This window comes from Mandrillus leucophaeus, unplaced genomic scaffold (genome assembly GCF_000951045.1).
Source record: "Mandrillus leucophaeus isolate KB7577 unplaced genomic scaffold, Mleu.le_1.0 Scaffold43, whole genome shotgun sequence".
NCBI lineage: Eukaryota > Metazoa > Chordata > Mammalia > Primates > Cercopithecidae > Mandrillus > Mandrillus leucophaeus.
The window spans coordinates 1,246,933-1,254,858 of NW_012104587.1; the positions used below are offsets into that span (position 1 = coordinate 1,246,933).

Sequence of the window (7,926 nt, forward strand, 5' to 3'; positions counted from 1 at the left end):
AAAAAAAAAAAAAAAAAAAAAAGCTGAAAAAAGAAGGTGTGCCTTAAGATAAGGGGTTGGGGAGACCAAGATTTCCCTTATGCAGAGGAAGTCTCCAGGTAGCAGGCTATTGAGAGAATAGATTGTAAATATTTCTTATCAGAGTTGATCTCTTCTGAATCAGGAAAAAGGCCTAGGGGATTTTCAGAATCAGGAAAAGGAAGGGGATTCTCTTCAGAATGTAGATTTTCCCCACAAGAGATAACTTTGCAGTACTATTTCAAGATATGGCAAAGAAACATAATTTGGGGTAAAATACTTCACTTTCAGGGCCTTACTGTCATGTGATGTCATACTAGAGTCCCGCTGCAATTTGGTATCTTGTTGCTACAAAGTCTGCTTTGTCCGTCTTAAGATCTGTTTTATTGTAAATGCTGGTCAACTGGGCTTGAATTCCAAAAGGGAGGAGGGAATAATGAGGCATGTCCTACCTCCCCCGAGAAGGTTCCAAAGTTTTCAGGTTAACCTTGGAATGCAGAGTGTATTCCTTTGTGTTTCGCTTCTTTCACTCAGTTCACCCTTTTTTAGAATACTGATCATTATAGCTAATATGAGTATCTACCATGTATCAGGACGTGGTCTAAGAAATTTACTTGATTTATTTAATCTGAACATTAAATGAGTTGATCATTTAACTCAGTTAGGTTGGTTAATTTGTGTTAAACTAACTCATGCTAACTCTTAATGAACATTAAATGATTAACTCACTTATGAGTTAATCACTTAAACTCACTTGAGTTAAATGAGTTAGGTATAAGTTAGGAATAATTATTATCCTCATTTCTCAGATCAGACTAAGGCACAAAAAGATTAACTTGCTGGAAGACATTCATCTCTTTGTTTTAAAATAGAATACCTAACATCTAGGCTAGGGATTGAAATACTTCTTGGAATTATACCACCCACCCAACATCTGTCAGGGAAAAGAATTTCAGGAAATCTTAATTAATCATCAAATATTTACTGTTTGTTCTGTCCCCTTTACGCAACACTCTTTAACACTTGTGAAAAATTGTGTAAGTCTTCCTGAGACTGGCGCAGTGGCTCACGCCTGTAATCCCAGCAATTTGGAAAGCTGAGGTGGGTGAATCACTTGAGCTCAGGAGTTCAACGCCAGCCTAGGCAACATGGCGAAACCCCATCTCTACAAAAAAAAAAAAATACAAATATCAGCTGAGCATGGTGACATAAGCCTATAGCCCCAGCTGCTCAGGAGGTTGAGAAGGGAAGATTCCTTGAGCCCGGGAGGTCGAGGCTACAATGAGACAAGACGGCGCCACTGCACTCCTGCCTGGGTGACAGAGTGAGACCCTGTCTCTGAAAATAAAACTAAGTCCATCTGAATTTAAAATGAGACCTAATAGTGTGCTTTCATGGCTCCATTTGTAGAGCCAGAATTTACCAGATAGGGACTGACTTTGCCAGCAGAGGGAGCAGCCAGCTCTTTCTGTGGGTGACTTGTTAAACCATATGCCTCTTAGCACTCAGAGCCCCCTGGGCTGACAAACCCTCACTTATTTATACAGGACCTTCATTTGAAATGGGTCATTCTGGTTTCCGACCATCTCTTATTCTAACCATTTGTCATGTGCATGAATTGGGAAGCACAGATTAGGGAATTGGAGCAGCTAGTTCTCATTATTTTTACTCTGTATCCAGAGGCCTTCCTTCTCAATGTCTGCCCTCTCATCTTTCAAATGTCGTCTATTCAGCACATTGAGGAAGAAAAGAGTAGAGCTGAAAAGAAGGAAAGCAAAGATTATGGGGGGAAAGGTGGGACTTTTAACGGCATACTGTGTACCTTGGCTTTTCCCGAGGTCAGTACAGGCAGGCAACATTCCCAGCAGCCTCTGCTATAATTCTGTAGAATAAATAACTGTTTGGGAACTTCGTACAAAAAGCTGACTCTCAGTAGATATTGAGTTCAGTGGCAGTGATTAGCATTCATGACAACTTCTCTGAACATTTGTAAAAACATTGTTTATTTACATTCTACTCCTGTTTCAGTATGGATTTTACTTTATGTTTAAAGCTTATTTCATAATAGTTTATTAAAAAGTGGTTGATTTTTAGATACCAACACCGTAAAGATTGAACTTTTAAATTTGAATGCTAGAAATATTCTTTAAAAACTTACTTAGATTGGCAACCAAATGACCATTTGCTTTCACTAGAGTTCAACAATATTTACACAGCACTTGAGATATTCTCTCTACAATTCAATTTTATAAGCTATTAGAGAATCTTTGAGATAATAGGATTTTTTCTTTTTTTTTTTTTTGTTTTGTTTTGTTTTGTTTTGTTTGAGACTGAGTCTTGCTCTGAGACTGAGTCTCACTGTGTTGGCCAGGCTGGAGTACAGTGGTGCGATCTCGGCTCACTGCAGGCTCTGCCTCTCAGGTTCAAGCGATTCTCCTGCCTCAACCTCTCGAGTCGCTGGGACTATAGGCGCCCACCACCACGACTGGCTAATTTTTTGTATTTTTAGTAGAGATGGGATTTCACCATGTTAGCCAGAATGGTCTCGATCTCCTGACCTCGTGATCCGCCCGCCTCGGCCTCCCAAAGTGCTGGGATTACAGAGGTGAGCCACCGCGCCCGGCTGAAAACAGGATTTTTTTTCATTTATCCACTCTCTTTCTGGACTTACAATGTAGAATCAATGAGGTAAAATCTGTGGTGGCGTCTAGGAATTGTGATTCATTTCTTTGTTTTGAAGATTCCCAGGCGATTCTGAGATACAACCAGGTTTAGAATCTACTAGCCTAATACCATACAACTTTAATGGGTTTGGTGTTGGTTTCTTGGTATAATTTGCATACAGTAAGATCCCCTTTTTAGTATACAGTTCCATAGGAGTGACAGATACATATAGTCATGCAATTACCACCACGATCAAGATATAAAACAGTTACATTACTCTCCCACATCCCTTTGAGTCCACGCCTCCGTTCACTCCCAGCCCCTGGCAGCAACTAATCTGTTTTCTATCCCTGTCGTTTTGTCATTTCCAGGATGTCATATGTTTGAAATGTTTGTTTTTTGGTGCCATAAAGAAATAGTACTCGAACATAAATTTATTTAGTAAGGCCATTTTTATTTTTTGTAGAAAGGGTACACTTGTCACCAGTTTCGTCACGAGAGTATACTGAACACAGGGGACAGGGTTATTTATAACCTGACGCATTTACCCTACTGCTGTGTCCAGTTTCTATTGGCTGGAACGGGACCTTACATTTTGTATTTGTTTCGATTGGCTAGCAACTTAGAATTTCTTAAAAGAGGCAAAGGTAGAGGAGAACAAAGGAAAGAGGAAGTAACCTGTGGAATGCTGAGAAAGGTAAAAACACCTTTAAATAAGGAAGAGGAACAGGCTATGACCTAATGCTTGCTTGGACCAATATAAGCCTGCCAGGGCAAATATTTAGGCTACATTGTGGGAGCTAAGAACGTAAAGTACAGTGATTTGTTTATTTCGGCTAGCAGATGCTTAAGAACGTTAGCGCAGGTCTTTGAATACGTTTTGCTTCTAAGAGAAGTTGCTGTTTATTCCTAATTAGACAGGAAGGAAAGTCTTTGAAGAGGAACCTCCACTTTACTTTTTACACATAAATGGCAGCGCTTTCGGAGGCCGAGGCAGGTGGATCATTTGAGGCTAGGAGTTCAAGAACAGCCTGTCCAATATGGCAAAACGCTGTCTCTACTAAATATACAAAAATTAGCCAGGCATGGTGTGGCACACCTGCAATCCCAGCTACTCAGGAGGCTGAGGCACGAGAATCACTTGAACCCAGAAGGGGGAGGTTGCAGTGACTCAAGATTACACCACTGCACTCCTGCCTGAGCAGCAAAGGGAGATTCTGTCCCAAAAAAAAAAAAAAAAAAAAAAGTCATAAATGGAATCATGCAATGTGTAGCCTTAGTCTGGATTCTTCGGTTCACATAATGCATTAGAGTGTTACCCGTGTGGACATGGGTATCAGTAGTTTTTCGCTTTGTATTGAGTAGTATTCTACTGTATGAATATGCCACAGTTGGTTTAACCGTGTAACAGCTAAAGGACATGTTCCATTTGGGGCCATTTTAAATAAAATCACTGTACACATGTGCATACAGGTGTTTATGTGAACATAAGTTTTTATCTCCCTTAGGTGAATACCTGGGAGTGGGACTGCTGGCTTATGGCAAGAATTTAACTTCAGAGAAACTGCCAGCCGGGCGTGGTGGCTCAATCCTGTAATCCCAGCACTTTGGGAGGCCAAGGCAGGCGGATCACCTGACATCAGAAATTCAAGACCAGCCTGGCCAACATGGCAAAACCCTGTCTCTGCTAAAAATACAAAAATTAGCCAAGTGCAGTGGTGGGCCCCTGTGGTCCCAGCTGCTCAGGGAGCTGAGGCAGGAGAATCGCTTGAACCTGGGAGGTGGAGGTTGCAGTGATCTGAGATCGCGCCACTGCACTCCAGCCTGGTTGACAGAGTGAGACCCTGTCTCAAAAAAAAAAAAAAACTGCCAAACTTGGACATTCCCACTAGCAATGTATGAAAGTTCCTCTTACAGGCCGGGCGCGGTGGCTCATGCCTGTAATTGCAGCACTTTGAGAGGCCAACATGGGTGGATCACAAGGTCAGGGGTTTGAGACCAGCCTGGCCAACATAGTGAAACCCTGTCTCTACTAAAAATACAAAAATTAGCCAGTTATGGTGGCACACGCCTGTAGTCCCAGCCACTCAGGAGGCTGAGGCAGGAGAATCACTTGAACCTGGGAGGCGGAGGTTGGAGTGAGTCCAGGTCACGCCACTGCACTCCAGTCTGGGCAACAGAGTAAGACTCCAGCTCCAAAAAAAAAAAAAATGTTCCGCTTAATCCACATCTTCACCAGCACTAACGAGTGTCAGCATGTTTTATTTTGGCCACTCCAGTAGGCATTTAGTGGAATCTTATTATGGTATTGATTTGCATTTCCCTAAATGGGAAGAGATATTTAACATCTTTTCATGTGCTTTTTTGTTGTTCATTTCTTTTTTTTCTTTTTGAGATGGAGTCTCATTCTTGTTGCCCAGGCTGGAGAGCAGTGGCGTGATCTCAGCTCACCACAACCTCCGCCTCCCGAGTAGCTAGGATTACAGGGCGTGTGACCCCACACCCGGCTAATTTTTGTGTTTTTAGTAGAGGTGGAGTTTCATCATGTTGGCCAAGCTGATCTTGAACTCCTGACCTTGTGATCTACACACTTCGGCCTCCTAAAGTGCTGGGATTACAGGCATGAGCCACTACGCTTGGCCTGTTGTTCATATTTCTTCAGTGAAGTATCAAAGTCTTGCTGATTTTTTGATTGGTGTTGATGCGTACTATTGAGTTTTAAGAGTTTATATATTCTAGATATACCTTTTATCAGATGCGCCGATGTGGTCTGCAGATATTTGCTTCCAGGCTGTGGTTTGTCTTTTCTTTCTCAGTATTTTATTGCAAAAAGCAGAAGTTCTCAATTTTGCAGAAGTCCAGTTTATCAGTTTTTTAAAAATCAGTCATGCTTTTTGTGTTATATCTTAATATTTGCCTAACCCAGCGTTGCAAACATTTTTCTTATGTTGTCTTCTAGAAGTTTTAGGTCTGTGATTCACTTTGAATAAATTTTTGTATAAGATGCAAGGTATATATCAAGGTTCCATTTTTTATTTTTGTTGGGTTTTTTTGTGGCTACTTAGTAGGTGTATTTATTTGTGGGACTACATGAGATACTGTGATACAGACATGCAATGCGTAATAATCAGGGTAAATGGGATATTCATCCCTTCAAGCATTTATCCTTTGTGTTATAAACAATTCTATTCTTTTAGTTATTTTGAAATGCATAATTAAGTTATCAACTATAGTCACTGTTGTGCTATCAAATACTAACTCTTATTCTATTTTTTGTACCCATTGCCTATCCCCCCTTCTGCCCAAACCCCACTGTCTTCCCAGCCTCTGCTAACCATCTTTTTACTCTCTATCTTCATGAGTTCCATTGCTTTGATTTTTAGCTCCCACAAATAAGTGAGAAAGTGTGAAGATTGTCTTTTTGTGCCTGACTTATTTCACTTACCATAATGACCTCCAGTTCCATCCATGTGGTTGCAAATGACAGAATCTCATTCGTTTTTATGGCTGAGTAGTACTCCATTGTGTTTATGTATCATTTCTTTATTCATCTGTTGATGGACACCTAGTTAGCTTCCAAATCTTGGCTATTGTGAACAATGCTGCAGCAAGCAAGGAGTGCAAATAACTCCTCCATATACTGATTTCCTTTCTCTTGGGTGTATAGCCAGCAGTGGGATTGCTGTATCATATGGTAGCTCTATTTTTAGTTTTTTAAGGAACTCAGGGTTGTTTTTTGTTTTTGTTTTTGCTTTTTCCTGGAGTGCAGTAGCATGACCTCGGCTCACTGCAACCTCCACCTCCTGAGTTCAAGCAGTTCTCCTGCCTCAGCCTCCCAAGTAGCTGGGATTACAGGCACCCACAACCATGCCTGGCTCATTTTTGTATTTTTAGGGGAGACAAGGCTTCACCATGTTGGCCAGATTGGCCTTGAACTCCTGACCTCAAGTGATCCACCCGCCTCAGCCTCCCAAAGTACTGAGATAACAGACGTGAGCCACCACCCCTGGCGCAGCACCAATTGTTGAAAAGGCATATTGCAAGTCCCCTGGTTATGCACACTTCTGTCCAACGTGGCCACAAATCAAGGGTTACCATGACCCCCTCCTCAGGCTTGATAATTTGCTAGGATGGCTCATAGAACTCAGGAAAACATTTATGTTTACCAATTTATTATAAAGAATATGATAGAGCAGTGGTCCCCAACCTGTTTGGCACCAGGGACCAGTTTCGTGGAAGACAGTTTTTCCACAGAGACTCGCTGGCCCAGTTCACAACAGGGTGCACACTCCTGTGAGAATCTAATGCTGCCGCTGATCTGACAGGAGGCGGAGCTCGGGCAGTAATGCTCACTCGCCTGCCACTCACCTCCTGCTGTGGGGCCCAGTTCCTAACAGACCACAGACCAGTACCAGTACCGGGGGATTGGGGACCCCTGTGATAAAGGATACAGATGAAGAGTTGCACAGGGCGAGGTCAATTCAGTTCTGACGCTGTTTATCTGGCGTCAGAGTCCAATCCCACAGGTTCAGGGCTCAATCCCGTAAGACTGTGTCCTACTTCAGATGCCAATCTTTAGTAGTAGCTTGTCACTTCTACTTCTGACCAACCAGCTATAAATCGGGGTTCCCGTGACTACCTCCTCGAGTTCAGTTAATTTGCTAGAGCAGCTCGCAGAACTCAGAGAAATGTGTTTACCGGTTTATTATATGAATAATGGATATAATGGAGGATACAGACAGAGAGATGAAGAGATGCAGAGGGCCAGGTGTGGGGGAAGGGGTATGGAACTGCCCTGCCCTCTTCAGCACACCACCCTCCTGGCACCTTCACATATCCAGCAATCCAGAAGCTCTCCCGTCATCAGCCCTATGGGTTTTTAGTAAAGCCTTCTGTGCGACTGAGTAACAAATGTAAGAAGTCATGTTTGCTCATTTCTACATGCCAACGTCATTTCACAAAGCCCCAGACTCTGTGACGATGTGCAGATGTGCCGCTCTCTGAAAGAATGATTTGAAGACAAAACTGGATAGAGCACACGGCCTCCATGTCGCTTGCCTGAGTCACTGTATGTCTTAAAAGATAAATGGGCCGGGCACAGTGTCTCACGCCTGTAATCCCAGCACTTTGGGAGGCCAAGGTGGGTGGATCATAAGGTCAGGAGTTTAAGACCAGCCTGGCTAAGATGGTGAAACCCCCGTCTCTACTAAAACTATAAAAATTAGCCAGGTGCGGTGGCAGGCT

At 42.6% G+C, this 7,926-nt stretch overlaps 1 protein-coding gene across 2 annotated transcripts in view; it reads left to right on the plus strand.

The window, feature by feature from the left end:
* The window catches only part of ASRGL1 (asparaginase like 1), a 34,306-nt gene that overhangs the window by 2,104 nt on the left and 24,276 nt on the right, over positions 1–7,926 (plus strand). The window lies entirely within an intron of this gene.